The 15,154-nt window shown below is 47.6% G+C and overlaps 16 non-coding genes across 16 annotated transcripts; all 16 read left to right on the plus strand.

Moving 5' to 3' along the window:
• Positions 1–196: 196 nt before the first annotated feature.
• On the plus strand, positions 197–268 carry TRNAP-UGG (transfer RNA proline (anticodon UGG)). The gene has a single exon. It is a non-coding gene; the product is annotated as a tRNA-Pro (tRNA).
• A 420-nt stretch (positions 269–688) lies between these two features.
• On the plus strand, positions 689–763 carry TRNAV-CAC (transfer RNA valine (anticodon CAC)). Its single transcript has one exon. It is a non-coding gene; the product is annotated as a tRNA-Val (tRNA).
• A 1,315-nt stretch (positions 764–2,078) lies between these two features.
• Positions 2,079–2,150, plus strand: TRNAP-UGG (transfer RNA proline (anticodon UGG)). Its single transcript has one exon. It is a non-coding gene; the product is annotated as a tRNA-Pro (tRNA).
• Positions 2,151–2,570: 420 nt separating this feature from the next.
• TRNAV-CAC (transfer RNA valine (anticodon CAC)) lies at positions 2,571–2,643 on the plus strand. Its single transcript has one exon. It is a non-coding gene; the product is annotated as a tRNA-Val (tRNA).
• Positions 2,644–3,950: 1,307 nt separating this feature from the next.
• TRNAP-UGG (transfer RNA proline (anticodon UGG)) lies at positions 3,951–4,022 on the plus strand. The gene has a single exon. It is a non-coding gene; the product is annotated as a tRNA-Pro (tRNA).
• Positions 4,023–4,442: 420 nt separating this feature from the next.
• Positions 4,443–4,515, plus strand: TRNAV-CAC (transfer RNA valine (anticodon CAC)). Its single transcript has one exon. It is a non-coding gene; the product is annotated as a tRNA-Val (tRNA).
• A 1,315-nt stretch (positions 4,516–5,830) lies between these two features.
• TRNAP-UGG (transfer RNA proline (anticodon UGG)) lies at positions 5,831–5,902 on the plus strand. Its single transcript has one exon. It is a non-coding gene; the product is annotated as a tRNA-Pro (tRNA).
• Positions 5,903–6,322: 420 nt separating this feature from the next.
• Positions 6,323–6,397, plus strand: TRNAV-CAC (transfer RNA valine (anticodon CAC)). Its single transcript has one exon. It is a non-coding gene; the product is annotated as a tRNA-Val (tRNA).
• A 1,315-nt stretch (positions 6,398–7,712) lies between these two features.
• Positions 7,713–7,784, plus strand: TRNAP-UGG (transfer RNA proline (anticodon UGG)). Its single transcript has one exon. It is a non-coding gene; the product is annotated as a tRNA-Pro (tRNA).
• A 420-nt stretch (positions 7,785–8,204) lies between these two features.
• TRNAV-CAC (transfer RNA valine (anticodon CAC)) lies at positions 8,205–8,277 on the plus strand. Its single transcript has one exon. It is a non-coding gene; the product is annotated as a tRNA-Val (tRNA).
• A 1,315-nt stretch (positions 8,278–9,592) lies between these two features.
• TRNAP-UGG (transfer RNA proline (anticodon UGG)) lies at positions 9,593–9,664 on the plus strand. The gene has a single exon. It is a non-coding gene; the product is annotated as a tRNA-Pro (tRNA).
• Positions 9,665–10,084: 420 nt separating this feature from the next.
• On the plus strand, positions 10,085–10,159 carry TRNAV-CAC (transfer RNA valine (anticodon CAC)). Its single transcript has one exon. It is a non-coding gene; the product is annotated as a tRNA-Val (tRNA).
• Positions 10,160–11,474: 1,315 nt separating this feature from the next.
• TRNAP-UGG (transfer RNA proline (anticodon UGG)) lies at positions 11,475–11,546 on the plus strand. Its single transcript has one exon. It is a non-coding gene; the product is annotated as a tRNA-Pro (tRNA).
• Positions 11,547–11,966: 420 nt separating this feature from the next.
• On the plus strand, positions 11,967–12,039 carry TRNAV-CAC (transfer RNA valine (anticodon CAC)). Its single transcript has one exon. It is a non-coding gene; the product is annotated as a tRNA-Val (tRNA).
• A 1,319-nt stretch (positions 12,040–13,358) lies between these two features.
• Positions 13,359–13,430, plus strand: TRNAP-UGG (transfer RNA proline (anticodon UGG)). The gene has a single exon. It is a non-coding gene; the product is annotated as a tRNA-Pro (tRNA).
• Positions 13,431–13,850: 420 nt separating this feature from the next.
• On the plus strand, positions 13,851–13,925 carry TRNAV-CAC (transfer RNA valine (anticodon CAC)). Its single transcript has one exon. It is a non-coding gene; the product is annotated as a tRNA-Val (tRNA).
• Positions 13,926–15,154: the final 1,229 nt, after the last annotated feature.

The following is a 15,154-nucleotide window of genomic DNA, read 5'->3' on the forward strand; positions in this document are numbered from 1 at the left end:
TGGGCCACCAACCTTCGGGATGAGGAGGAGACCTGTGAAGACAGTCAGAGCGTGCCGACTGGGGCATTCATTTGGCTCATACACCGACAAGGCTTTCAGCGGCAGGAACAAACTTCAGGAATAGGCATTCTTGGCCTCGAATCCTAAGGGGGGTGCAAACGCTGAGGACAATTCCGTCAAATGCTCAAAGGACCGTGGCTCGTTGGTCTAGGGGTATGATTCTCGCTTTGGGTGCGAGAGGTCCCGGGTTCAAATCCCGGACGAGCCCAATCAAGGTGGTTAACTTGAGCTCCTTTTTTTTGTTTTTTCAATGTTATTTTCATTGGACAGACTCTCTGGTTTTCTCGGTAAGCAGTAGTCGATGAACAATTCACTTCCTGAACCTCTTTGCGTGCCATGTCCTTGCGACAAGCACTTTGTGTTCTCTGTTAGCTCTCAGTAACATTCCTTGATTTGCTTGTGAGTTTTGGCCGTCCGATCTCAAAGTGGAAATATGTCCTTCCCTCTGTACGCTGCATAGGCCCTCAGCTGGCATACTTGTATATGTGCGCATGCTTGATAGGACGTATGTTTTAGGCTGGATTGTGTGAGCTTCAGGCGCAAGGCATTTGATTAGTCTTTAAGCAGGTCCACTTGCACTGCCCTTTGCACCTGTTCTCCCAGTCCCTACAAAGGTGAGCAAGCAGCTGTTTCTGTAGTGTAGTGGTTATCACGTTCGCCTCACATGCGAAAGGTCCCCCCGGTTCGAGACCGGGCAGAAACACTCTCTGCTGGCATTTTACACAAAATAGTTTTTTTCCCCTTTTGTCACACACAAATGTAAAGTATGAACTTATTTGCGTTCCCATGGAAATAGCATATGCTCTCAAGAGCTTGAGAAATACACTGGGAAGGCAAGCATCCTCACATGTATTCTGTATATGGGGCCAATAAAAAAATGCACGCGCTTGCATTTTGTGTATGTAATGTTGCAGAGCACAGAGAGGATTTATTTTCCCTACTGCTGGGTATTTGGGTCTCTGGGATCACAGTTGGGTCCTCTCCGTCCTCTGAAATGGTCCATATTAGTTACATAGGTTAGTGTACCAAAGAAATAATACATTTTCATATACAGCTTCTTCATTTCTGTGTTCTGAGGGATTACCAGTTGTAAGAAATGCACTTGCCGGTACAGTGATTCCCTGGCTTTCTCTGGCCCGAGAAAGCTTTTCCTCTGAAGTGGGAACAGAAGTTGGACTGCTTCTGCTGAACTTCCTGAAAGCAGAGCTGGCGGGAGGAGGGACTTTTTGAGTGCTGGGAAAATTTGAGCTGGAAATTTGCATCGGCTGGACAGAGATTGCTTGGAGCAGCCAAAATATAATAACGGCCATGGCGCTCAAGTAAAGCAGAAAGCTTTTAGTATACACCTTTTGCACTCTTGTCAACGAAGCTGGGCTCTGTGAATGCTCACCCTACGCAAGAAAAGAGAACAGACTTTGCTGGTGACCTAAATATATCTCGCCTGATCGAGCACGATCGAGCTCTGAGTGAGCAGCTGTGCAATGGTCATCTTTACCAAAGGGGAGATGCTGCTTTTTCCAGTGTCACGCCCATGCTCTCAGGGCTGGAGGGAGGAGGGCTGCTTTTTGTTTTTACAGGCAAAAGGAAAGGCCCAGCCCTCAGAGCTTCTGCCAATGCAGATCCCAGCAGGTGCAAAATAAAGGCTCTCCCCCACCTTGCCAGCTGCAGATTGATCAGAAGACTGCTAGTCTAGTGTGTTGGGCCACTTTCTCTCTTCTGTGTATCGTCCCCTCTTATTACATAAACAGCATAAGAGGAATAAAGGAAGGAAGGAAGGAAGGAAGGAACAGTGTATCGCAAGCACCTTCCACCCTGATGTCAATGGGCCACCAACCTTCGGGATGAGGAGGAGACCTGTGAAGACAGTCAGAGCGTGCCGACTGGGGCATTCATTTGGCTCATACACCGACAAGGCTTTCAGCGGCAGGAACAAACTTCAGGAATAGGCATTCTTGGCCTCGAATCCTAAGGGGGGTGCAAACGCTGAGGACAATTCCGTCAAATGCTCAAAGGACCGTGGCTTGTTGGTCTAGGGGTATGATTCTCGCTTTGGGTGCGAGAGGTCCCGGGTTCAAATCCCGGACGAGCCCAATCAAGGTGGTTAACTTGAGCTCCTTTTTTTTGTTTTTTCAATGTTATTTTCATTGGACAGACTCTCTGGTTTTCTCGGTAAGCAGTAGTCGATGAACAATTCACTTCCTGAACCTCTTTGCGTGCCATGTCCTTGCGACAAGCACTTTGTGTTCTCTGTTAGCTCTCAGTAACATTCCTTGATTTGCTTGTGAGTTTTGGCCGTCCGATCTCAAAGTGGAAATATGTCCTTCCCTCTGTACGCTGCATAGGCCCTCAGCTGGCATACTTGTATATGTGCGCATGCTTGATAGGACGTATGTTTTAGGCTGGATTGTGTGAGCTTCAGGCGCAAGGCATTTGATTAGTCTTTAAGCAGGTCCACTTGCACTGCCCTTTGCACCTGTTCTCCCAGTCCCTACAAAGGTGAGCAAGCAGCTGTTTCTGTAGTGTAGTGGTTATCACGTTCGCCTCACACGCGAAAGGTCCCCGGTTCGAGACCGGGCAGAAACACTCTCTGCTGGCATTTTACACAAAATAGTTTTTTTCCCCTTTTGTCACACACAAATGTAAAGTATGAACTTATTTGCGTTCCCATGGAAATAGCATATGCTCTCAAGAGCTTGAGAAATACACTGGGAAGGCAAGCATCCTCACATGTATTCTGTATATGGGGCCAATAAAAAAATGCACGCGCTTGCATTTTGTGTATGTAATGTTGCAGAGCACAGAGAGGATTTATTTTCCCTACTGCTGGGTATTTGGGTCTCTGGGATCACAGTTGGGTCCGCTCCGTCCTCTGAAATGGTCCATATTAGTTACATAGGTTAGTGTACCAAAGAAATAATACATTTTCATATACAGCTTCTTCATTTCTGTGTTCTGAGGGATTACCAGTTGTAAGAAATGCACTTGCCGGTACAGTGATTCCCTGGCTTTCTCTGGCCCGAGAAAGCTTTTCCTCTGAAGTGGGAACAGAAGTTGGACTGCTTCTGCTGAACTTCCTGAAAGCAGAGCTGGCGGGAGGAGGGACTTTTTGAGTGCTGGGAAAATTTGAGCTGGAAATTTGCATCGGCTGGACAGAGATTGCTTGGAGCAGCCAAAATATAATAACGGCCATGGCGCTCAAGTAAAGCAGAAAGCTTTTAGTATACACCTTTTGCACTCTTGTCAACGAAGCTGGGCTCTGTGAATGCTCACCCTACGCAAGAAAAGAGAACAGACTTTGCTGGTGACCTAAATATATCTCGCCTGATCGAGCACGATCGAGCTCTGAGTGAGCAGCTGTGCAATGGTCATCTTTACCAAAGGGGAGATGCTGCTTTTTCCAGTGTCACGCCCATGCTCTCAGGGCTGGAGGGAGGAGGGCTGCTTTTTGTTTTTACAGGCAAAAGGAAAGGCCCAGCCCTCAGAGCTTCTGCCAATGCAGATCCCAGCAGGTGCAAAATAAAGGCTCTCCCCCACCTTGCCAGCTGCAGATTGATCAGAAGACTGCTAGTCTAGTGTGTTGGGCCACTTTCTCTCTTCTGTGTATCGTCCCCTCTTATTACATAAACAGCATAAGAGGAATAAAGGAAGGAAGGAAGGAACAGTGTATCGCAAGCACCTTCCACCCTGATGTCAATGGGCCACCAACCTTCGGGATGAGGAGGAGACCTGTGAAGACAGTCAGAGCGTGCCGACTGGGGCATTCATTTGGCTCATACACCGACAAGGCTTTCAGCGGCAGGAACAAACTTCAGGAATAGGCATTCTTGGCCTCGAATCCTAAGGGGGGTGCAAACGCTGAGGACAATTCCGTCAAATGCTCAAAGGACCGTGGCTCGTTGGTCTAGGGGTATGATTCTCGCTTTGGGTGCGAGAGGTCCCGGGTTCAAATCCCGGACGAGCCCAATCAAGGTGGTTAACTTGAGCTCCTTTTTTTTGTTTTTTCAATGTTATTTTCATTGGACAGACTCTCTGGTTTTCTCGGTAAGCAGTAGTCGATGAACAATTCACTTCCTGAACCTCTTTGCGTGCCATGTCCTTGCGACAAGCACTTTGTGTTCTCTGTTAGCTCTCAGTAACATTCCTTGATTTGCTTGTGAGTTTTGGCCGTCCGATCTCAAAGTGGAAATATGTCCTTCCCTCTGTACGCTGCATAGGCCCTCAGCTGGCATACTTGTATATGTGCGCATGCTTGATAGGACGTATGTTTTAGGCTGGATTGTGTGAGCTTCAGGCGCAAGGCATTTGATTAGTCTTTAAGCAGGTCCACTTGCACTGCCCTTTGCACCTGTTCTCCCAGTCCCTACAAAGGTGAGCAAGCAGCTGTTTCTGTAGTGTAGTGGTTATCACGTTCGCCTCACACGCGAAAGGTCCCCGGTTCGAGACCGGGCAGAAACACTCTCTGCTGGCATTTTACACAAAATAGTTTTTTTCCCCTTTTGTCACACACAAATGTAAAGTATGAACTTATTTGCGTTCCCATGGAAATAGCATATGCTCTCAAGAGCTTGAGAAATACACTGGGAAGGCAAGCATCCTCACATGTATTCTGTATATGGGGCCAATAAAAAAATGCACGCGCTTGCATTTTGTGTATGTAATGTTGCAGAGCACAGAGAGGATTTATTTTCCCTACTGCTGGGTATTTGGGTCTCTGGGATCACAGTTGGGTCCGCTCCGTCCTCTGAAATGGTCCATATTAGTTACATAGGTTAGTGTACCAAAGAAATAATACATTTTCATATACAGCTTCTTCATTTCTGTGTTCTGAGGGATTACCAGTTGTAAGAAATGCACTTGCCGGTACAGTGATTCCCTGGCTTTCTCTGGCCCGAGAAAGCTTTTCCTCTGAAGTGGGAACAGAAGTTGGACTGCTTCTGCTGAACTTCCTGAAAGCAGAGCTGGCGGGAGGAGGGACTTTTTGAGTGCTGGGAAAATTTGAGCTGGAAATTTGCATCGGCTGGACAGAGATTGCTTGGAGCAGCCAAAATATAATAACGGCCATGGCGCTCAAGTAAAGCAGAAAGCTTTTAGTATACACCTTTTGCACTCTTGTCAACGAAGCTGGGCTCTGTGAATGCTCACCCTACGCAAGAAAAGAGAACAGACTTTGCTGGTGACCTAAATATATCTCGCCTGATCGAGCACGATCGAGCTCTGAGTGAGCAGCTGTGCAATGGTCATCTTTACCAAAGGGGAGATGCTGCTTTTTCCAGTGTCACGCCCATGCTCTCAGGGCTGGAGGGAGGAGGGCTGCTTTTTGTTTTTACAGGCAAAAGGAAAGGCCCAGCCCTCAGAGCTTCTGCCAATGCAGATCCCAGCAGGTGCAAAATAAAGGCTCTCCCCCACCTTGCCAGCTGCAGATTGATCAGAAGACTGCTAGTCTAGTGTGTTGGGCCACTTTCTCTCTTCTGTGTATCGTCCCCTCTTATTACATAAACAGCATAAGAGGAATAAAGGAAGGAAGGAAGGAAGGAAGGAACAGTGTATCGCAAGCACCTTCCACCCTGATGTCAATGGGCCACCAACCTTCGGGATGAGGAGGAGACCTGTGAAGACAGTCAGAGCGTGCCGACTGGGGCATTCATTTGGCTCATACACCGACAAGGCTTTCAGCGGCAGGAACAAACTTCAGGAATAGGCATTCTTGGCCTCGAATCCTAAGGGGGGTGCAAACGCTGAGGACAATTCCGTCAAATGCTCAAAGGACCGTGGCTCGTTGGTCTAGGGGTATGATTCTCGCTTTGGGTGCGAGAGGTCCCGGGTTCAAATCCCGGACGAGCCCAATCAAGGTGGTTAAGTTGAGCTCCTTTTTTTTGTTTTTTCAATGTTATTTTCATTGGACAGACTCTCTGGTTTTCTCGGTAAGCAGTAGTCGATGAACAATTCACTTCCTGAACCTCTTTGCGTGCCATGTCCTTGCGACAAGCACTTTGTGTTCTCTGTTAGCTCTCAGTAACATTCCTTGATTTGCTTGTGAGTTTTGGCCGTCCGATCTCAAAGTGGAAATATGTCCTTCCCTCTGTACGCTGCATAGGCCCTCAGCTGGCATACTTGTATATGTGCGCATGCTTGATAGGACGTATGTTTTAGGCTGGATTGTGTGAGCTTCAGGCGCAAGGCATTTGATTAGTCTTTAAGCAGGTCCACTTGCACTGCCCTTTGCACCTGTTCTCCCAGTCCCTACAAAGGTGAGCAAGCAGCTGTTTCTGTAGTGTAGTGGTTATCACGTTCGCCTCACACGCGAAAGGTCCCCCCGGTTCGAGACCGGGCAGAAACACTCTCTGCTGGCATTTTACACAAAATAGTTTTTTTCCCCTTTTGTCACACACAAATGTAAAGTATGAACTTATTTGCGTTCCCATGGAAATAGCATATGCTCTCAAGAGCTTGAGAAATACACTGGGAAGGCAAGCATCCTCACATGTATTCTGTATATGGGGCCAATAAAAAAATGCACGCGCTTGCATTTTGTGTATGTAATGTTGCAGAGCACAGAGAGGATTTATTTTCCCTACTGCTGGGTATTTGGGTCTCTGGGATCACAGTTGGGTCCGCTCCGTCCTCTGAAATGGTCCATATTAGTTACATAGGTTAGTGTACCAAAGAAATAATACATTTTCATATACAGCTTCTTCATTTCTGTGTTCTGAGGGATTACCAGTTGTAAGAAATGCACTTGCCGGTACAGTGATTCCCTGGCTTTCTCTGGCCCGAGAAAGCTTTTCCTCTGAAGTGGGAACAGAAGTTGGACTGCTTCTGCTGAACTTCCTGAAAGCAGAGCTGGCGGGAGGAGGGACCTTTTGAGTGCTGGGAAAATTTGAGCTGGAAATTTGCATCGGCTGGACAGAGATTGCTTGGAGCAGCCAAAATATAATAACGGCCATGGCGCTCAAGTAAAGCAGAAAGCTTTTAGTATACACCTTTTGCACTCTTGTCAACGAAGCTGGGCTCTGTGAATGCTCACCCTACGCAAGAAAAGAGAACAGACTTTGCTGGTGACCTAAATATATCTCGCCTGATCGAGCACGATCGAGCTCTGAGTGAGCAGCTGTGCAATGGTCATCTTTACCAAAGGGGAGATGCTGCTTTTTCCAGTGTCACGCCCATGCTCTCAGGGCTGGAGGGAGGAGGGCTGCTTTTTGTTTTTACAGGCAAAAGGAAAGGCCCAGCCCTCAGAGCTTCTGCCAATGCAGATCCCAGCAGGTGCAAAATAAAGGCTCTCCCCCACCTTGCCAGCTGCAGATTGATCAGAAGACTGCTAGTCTAGTGTGTTGGGCCACTTTCTCTCTTCTGTGTATCGTCCCCTCTTATTACATAAACAGCATAAGAGGAATAAAGGAAGGAAGGAAGGAAGGAAGGAACAGTGTATCGCAAGCACCTTCCACCCTGATGTCAATGGGCCACCAACCTTCGGGATGAGGAGGAGACCTGTGAAGACAGTCAGAGCGTGCCGACTGGGGCATTCATTTGGCTCATACACCGACAAGGCTTTCAGCGGCAGGAACAAACTTCAGGAATAGGCATTCTTGGCCTCGAATCCTAAGGGGGGTGCAAACGCTGAGGACAATTCCGTCAAATGCTCAAAGGACCGTGGCTCGTTGGTCTAGGGGTATGATTCTCGCTTTGGGTGCGAGAGGTCCCGGGTTCAAATCCCAGACGAGCCCAATCAAGGTGGTTAACTTGAGCTCCTTTTTTTTGTTTTTTCAATGTTATTTTCATTGGACAGACTCTCTGGTTTTCTCGGTAAGCAGTAGTCGATGAACAATTCACTTCCTGAACCTCTTTGCGTGCCATGTCCTTGCGACAAGCACTTTGTGTTCTCTGTTAGCTCTCAGTAACATTCCTTGATTTGCTTGTGAGTTTTGGCCGTCCGATCTCAAAGTGGAAATATGTCCTTCCCTCTGTACGCTGCATAGGCCCTCAGCTGGCATACTTGTATATGTGCGCATGCTTGATAGGACGTATGTTTTAGGCTGGATTGTGTGAGCTTCAGGCGCAAGGCATTTGATTAGTCTTTAAGCAGGTCCACTTGCACTGCCCTTTGCACCTGTTCTCCCAGTCCCTACAAAGGTGAGCAAGCAGCTGTTTCTGTAGTGTAGTGGTTATCACGTTCGCCTCACACGCGAAAGGTCCCCGGTTCGAGACCGGGCAGAAACACTCTCTGCTGGCATTTTACACAAAATAGTTTTTTTCCCCTTTTGTCACACACAAATGTAAAGTATGAACTTATTTGCGTTCCCATGGAAATAGCATATGCTCTCAAGAGCTTGAGAAATACACTGGGAAGGCAAGCATCCTCACATGTATTCTGTATATGGGGCCAATAAAAAAATGCACGCGCTTGCATTTTGTGTATGTAATGTTGCAGAGCACAGAGAGGATTTATTTTCCCTACTGCTGGGTATTTGGGTCTCTGGGATCACAGTTGGGTCCGCTCCGTCCTCTGAAATGGTCCATATTAGTTACATAGGTTAGTGTACCAAAGAAATAATACATTTTCATATACAGCTTCTTCATTTCTGTGTTCTGAGGGATTACCAGTTGTAAGAAATGCACTTGCCGGTACAGTGATTCCCTGGCTTTCTCTGGCCCGAGAAAGCTTTTCCTCTGAAGTGGGAACAGAAGTTGGACTGCTTCTGCTGAACTTCCTGAAAGCAGAGCTGGCGGGAGGAGGGACTTTTTGAGTGCTGGGAAAATTTGAGCTGGAAATTTGCATCGGCTGGACAGAGATTGCTTGGAGCAGCCAAAATATAATAACGGCCATGGCGCTCAAGTAAAGCAGAAAGCTTTTAGTATACACCTTTTGCACTCTTGTCAACGAAGCTGGGCTCTGTGAATGCTCACCCTACGCAAGAAAAGAGAACAGACTTTGCTGGTGACCTAAATATATCTCGCCTGATCGAGCACGATCGAGCTCTGAGTGAGCAGCTGTGCAATGGTCATCTTTACCAAAGGGGAGATGCTGCTTTTTCCAGTGTCACGCCCATGCTCTCAGGGCTGGAGGGAGGAGGGCTGCTTTTTGTTTTTACAGGCAAAAGGAAAGGCCCAGCCCTCAGAGCTTCTGCCAATGCAGATCCCAGCAGGTGCAAAATAAAGGCTCTCCCCCACCTTGCCAGCTGCAGATTGATCAGAAGACTGCTAGTCTAGTGTGTTGGGCCACTTTCTCTCTTCTGTGTATCGTCCCCTCTTATTACATAAACAGCATAAGAGGAATAAAGGAAGGAAGGAAGGAAGGAAGGAACAGTGTATCGCAAGCACCTTCCACCCTGATGTCAATGGGCCACCAACCTTCGGGATGAGGAGGAGACCTGTGAAGACAGTCAGAGCGTGCCGACTGGGGCATTCATTTGGCTCATACACCGACAAGGCTTTCAGCGGCAGGAACAAACTTCAGGAATAGGCATTCTTGGCCTCGAATCCTAAGGGGGGTGCAAACGCTGAGGACAATTCCGTCAAATGCTCAAAGGACCGTGGCTCGTTGGTCTAGGGGTATGATTCTCGCTTTGGGTGCGAGAGGTCCCGGGTTCAAATCCCGGACGAGCCCAATCAAGGTGGTTAACTTGAGCTCCTTTTTTTTGTTTTTTCAATGTTATTTTCATTGGACAGACTCTCTGGTTTTCTCGGTAAGCAGTAGTCGATGAACAATTCACTTCCTGAACCTCTTTGCGTGCCATGTCCTTGCGACAAGCACTTTGTGTTCTCTGTTAGCTCTCAGTAACATTCCTTGATTTGCTTGTGAGTTTTGGCCGTCCGATCTCAAAGTGGAAATATGTCCTTCCCTCTGTACGCTGCATAGGCCCTCAGCTGGCATACTTGTATATGTGCGCATGCTTGATAGGACGTATGTTTTAGGCTGGATTGTGTGAGCTTCAGGCGCAAGGCATTTGATTAGTCTTTAAGCAGGTCCACTTGCACTGCCCTTTGCACCTGTTCTCCCAGTCCCTACAAAGGTGAGCAAGCAGCTGTTTCTGTAGTGTAGTGGTTATCACGTTCGCCTCACACGCGAAAGGTCCCCCCGGTTCGAGACCGGGCAGAAACACTCTCTGCTGGCATTTTACACAAAATAGTTTTTTTCCCCTTTTGTCACACACAAATGTAAAGTATGAACTTATTTGCGTTCCCATGGAAATAGCATATGCTCTCAAGAGCTTGAGAAATACACTGGGAAGGCAAGCATCCTCACATGTATTCTGTATATGGGGCCAATAAAAAAATGCACGCGCTTGCATTTTGTGTATGTAATGTTGCAGATCACAGAGAGGATTTATTTTCCCTACTGCTGGGTATTTGGGTCTCTGGGATCACAGTTGGGTCCGCTCCGTCCTCTGAAATGGTCCATATTAGTTACATAGGTTAGTGTACCAAAGAAATAATACATTTTCATATACAGCTTCTTCATTTCTGTGTTCTGAGGGATTACCAGTTGTAAGAAATGCACTTGCCGGTACAGTGATTCCCTGGCTTTCTCTGGCCCGAGAAAGCTTTTCCTCTGAAGTGGGAACAGAAGTTGGACTGCTTCTGCTGAACTTCCTGAAAGCAGAGCTGGCGGGAGGAGGGACTTTTTGAGTGCTGGGAAAATTTGAGCTGGAAATTTGCATCGGCTGGACAGAGATTGCTTGGAGCAGCCAAAATATAATAACGGCCATGGCGCTCAAGTAAAGCAGAAAGCTTTTAGTATACACCTTTTGCACTCTTGTCAACGAAGCTGGGCTCTGTGAATGCTCACCCTACGCAAGAAAAGAGAACAGACTTTGCTGGTGACCTAAATATATCTCGCCTGATCGAGCACGATCGAGCTCTGAGCGAGCAGCTGTGCAATGGTCATCTTTACCAAAGGGGAGATGCTGCTTTTTCCAGTGTCACGCCCATGCTCTCAGGGCTGGAGGGAGGAGGGCTGCTTTTTGTTTTTACAGGCAAAAGGAAAGGCCCAGCCCTCAGAGCTTCTGCCAATGCAGATCCCAGCAGGTGCAAAATAAAGGCTCTCCCCCACCTTGCCAGCTGCAGATTGATCAGAAGACTGCTAGTCTAGTGTGTTGGGCCACTTTCTCTCTTCTGTGTATCGTCCCCTCTTATTACATAAACAGCATAAGAGGAATAAAGGAAGGAAGGAAGGAAGGAAGGAACAGTGTATCGCAAGCACCTTCCACCCTGATGTCAATGGGCCACCAACCTTCGGGATGAGGAGGAGACCTGTGAAGACAGTCAGAGCGTGCCGACTGGGGCATTCATTTGGCTCATACACCGACAAGGCTTTCAGCGGCAGGAACAAACTTCAGGAATAGGCATTCTTGGCCTCGAATCCTAAGGGGGGTGCAAACGCTGAGGACAATTCCGTCAAATGCTCAAAGGACCGTGGCTCGTTGGTCTAGGGGTATGATTCTCGCTTTGGGTGCGAGAGGTCCCGGGTTCAAATCCCGGACGAGCCCAATCAAGGTGGTTAACTTGAGCTCCTTTTTTTTGTTTTTTCAATGTTATTTTCATTGGACAGACTCTCTGGTTTTCTCGGTAAGCAGTAGTCGATGAACAATTCACTTCCTGAACCTCTTTGCGTGCCATGTCCTTGCGACAAGCACTTTGTGTTCTCTGTTAGCTCTCAGTAACATTCCTTGATTTGCTTGTGAGTTTTGGCCGTCCGATCTCAAAGTGGAAATATGTCCTTCCCTCTGTACGCTGCATAGGCCCTCAGCTGGCATACTTGTATATGTGCGCATGCTTGATAGGACGTATGTTTTAGGCTGGATTGTGTGAGCTTCAGGCGCAAGGCATTTGATTAGTCTTTAAGCAGGTCCACTTGCACTGCCCTTTGCACCTGTTCTCCCAGTCCCTACAAAGGTGAGCAAGCAGCTGTTTCTGTAGTGTAGTGGTTATCACGTTCGCCTCACAGGCGAAAGGTCCCCGGTTCGAGACCGGGCAGAAACACTCTCTGCTGGCATTTTACACAAAATAGTTTTTTTCCCCTTTTGTCACACACAAATGTAAAGTATGAACTTATTTGCGTTCCCATGGAAATAGCATATGCTCTCAAGAGCTTGAGAAATACACTGGGAAGGCAAGCATCCTCACATGTATTCTGTATATGGGGCCAATAAAAAAATGCACGCGCTTGCATTTTGTGTATGTAATGTTGCAGAGCACAGAGAGGATTTATTTTCCCTACTGCTGGGTATTTGGGTCTCTGGGATCACAGTTGGGTCCGCTCCGTCCTCTGAAATGGTCCATATTAGTTACATAGGTTAGTGTACCAAAGAAATAATACATTTTCATATACAGCTTCTTCATTTCTGTGTTCTGAGGGATTACCAGTTGTAAGAAATGCACTTGCCGGTACAGTGATTCCCTGGCTTTCTCTGGCCCGAGAAAGCTTTTCCTCTGAAGTGGGAACAGAAGTTGGACTGCTTCTGCTGAACTTCCTGAAAGCAGAGCTGGCGGGAGGAGGGACTTTTTGAGTGCTGGGAAAATTTGAGCTGGAAATTTGCATCGGCTGGACAGAGATTGCTTGGAGCAGCCAAAATATAATAACGGCCATGGCGCTCAAGTAAAGCAGAAAGCTTTTAGTATACACCTTTTGCACTCTTGTCAACGAAGCTGGGCTCTGTGAATGCTCACCCTACGCAAGAAAAGAGAACAGACTTTGCTGGTGACCTAAATATATCTCGCCTGATCGAGCACGATCGAGCTCTGAGTGAGCAGCTGTGCAATGGTCATCTTTACCAAAGGGGAGATGCTGCTTTTTCCAGTGTCACGCCCATGCTCTCAGGGCTGGAGGGAGGAGGGCTGCTTTTTGTTTTTACAGGCAAAAGGAAAGGCCCAGCCCTCAGAGCTTCTGCCAATGCAGATCCCAGCAGGTGCAAAATAAAGGCTCTCCCCCACCTTGCCAGCTGCAGATTGATCAGAAGACTGCTAGTCTAGTGTGTTGGGCCACTTTCTCTCTTCTGTGTATCGTCCCCTCTTATTACATAAACAGCATAAGAGGAATAAAGGAAGGAAGGAAGGAAGGAAGGAAGGAACAGTGTATCGCAAGCACCTTCCACCCTGATGTCAATGGGCCACCAACCTTCGGGATGAGGAGGAGACCTGTGAAGACAGTCAGAGCGTGCCGACTGGGGCATTCATTTGGCTCATACACCGACAAGGCTTTCAGCGGCAGGAACAAACTTCAGGAATAGGCATTCTTGGCCTCGAATCCTAAGGGGGGTGCAAACGCTGAGGACAATTCCGTCAAATGCTCAAAGGACCGTGGCTCGTTGGTCTAGGGGTATGATTCTCGCTTTGGGTGCGAGAGGTCCCGGGTTCAAATCCCGGACGAGCCCAATCAAGGTGGTTAACTTGAGCTCCTTTTTTTTGTTTTTTCAATGTTATTTTCATTGGACAGACTCTCTGGTTTTCTCGGTAAGCAGTAGTCGATGAACAATTCACTTCCTGAACCTCTTTGCGTGCCATGTCCTTGCGACAAGCACTTTGTGTTCTCTGTTAGCTCTCAGTAACATTCCTTGATTTGCTTGTGAGTTTTGGCCGTCCGATCTCAAAGTGGAAATATGTCCTTCCCTCTGTACGCTGCATAGGCCCTCAGCTGGCATACTTGTATATGTGCGCATGCTTGATAGGACGTATGTTTTAGGCTGGATTGTGTGAGCTTCAGGCGCAAGGCATTTGATTAGTCTTTAAGCAGGTCCACTTGCACTGCCCTTTGCACCTGTTCTCCCAGTCCCTACAAAGGTGAGCAAGCAGCTGTTTCTGTAGTGTAGTGGTTATCACGTTCGCCTCACACGCGAAAGGTCCCCCCGGTTCGAGACCGGGCAGAAACACTCTCTGCTGGCATTTTACACAAAATAGTTTTTTTCCCCTTTTGTCACACACAAATGTAAAGTATGAACTTATTTGCGTTCCCATGCAAATAGCATATGCTCTCAAGAGCTTGAGAAATACACTGGGAAGGCAAGCATCCTCACATGTATTCTGTATATGGGGCCAATAAAAAAATGCACGCGCTTGCATTTTGTGTATGTAATGTTGCAGAGCACAGAGAGGATTTATTTTCCCTACTGCTGGGTATTTGGGTCTCTGGGATCACAGTTGGGTCCGCTCCGTCCTCTGAAATGGTCCATATTAGTTACATAGGTTAGTGTACCAAAGAAATAATACATTTTCATATACAGCTTCTTCATTTCTGTGTTCTGAGGGATTACCAGTTGTAAGAAATGCACTTGCCGGTACAGTGATTCCCTGGCTTTCTCTGGCCCGAGAAAGCTTTTCCTCTGAAGTGGGAACAGAAGTTGGACTGCTTCTGCTGAACTTCCTGAAAGCAGAGCTGGCGGGAGGAGGGACTTTTTGAGTGCTGGGAAAATTTGAGCTGGAAATTTGCATCGGCTGGACAGAGATTGCTTGGAGCAGCCAAAATATAATAACGGCCATGGCGCTCAAGTAAAGCAGAAAGCTTTTAGTATACACCTTTTGCACTCTTGTCAACGAAGCTGGGCTCTGTGAATGCTCACCCTACGCAAGAAAAGAGAACAGACTTTGCTGGTGACCTAAATATATCTCGCCTGATCGAGCACGATCGAGCTCTGAGTGAGCAGCTGTGCAATGGTCATCTTTACCAAAGGGGAGATGCTGCTTTTTCCAGTGTCACGCCCATGCTCTCAGGGCTGGAGGGAGGAGGGCTGCTTTTTGTTTTTACAGGCAAAAGGAAAGGCCCAGCCCTCAGAGCTTCTGCCAATGCAGATCCCAGCAGGTGCAAAATAAAGGCTCTCCCCCACCTTGCCAGCTGCAGATTGATCAGAAGACTGCTAGTCTAGTGTGTTGGGCCACTTTCTCTCTTCTGTGTATCGTCCCCTCTTATTACATAAACAGCATAAGAGGAATAAAGGAAGGAAGGAAGGAAGGAACAGTGTATCGCAAGCACCTTCCACCCTGATGTCAATGGGCCACCAACCTTCGGGATGAGGAGGAGACCTGTGAAGACAGTCAGAGCGTGCCGACTGGGGCATTCATTTGGCTCATACACCGACAAGGCTTTCAGCGGCAGGAACAAACT

Source organism: Ambystoma mexicanum, chromosome 2q, assembly GCF_040938575.1.
Source record: "Ambystoma mexicanum isolate Mex_15411 chromosome 2q, UKY_AmexF1_1, whole genome shotgun sequence".
Lineage (NCBI taxonomy): Eukaryota > Metazoa > Chordata > Amphibia > Caudata > Ambystomatidae > Ambystoma > Ambystoma mexicanum.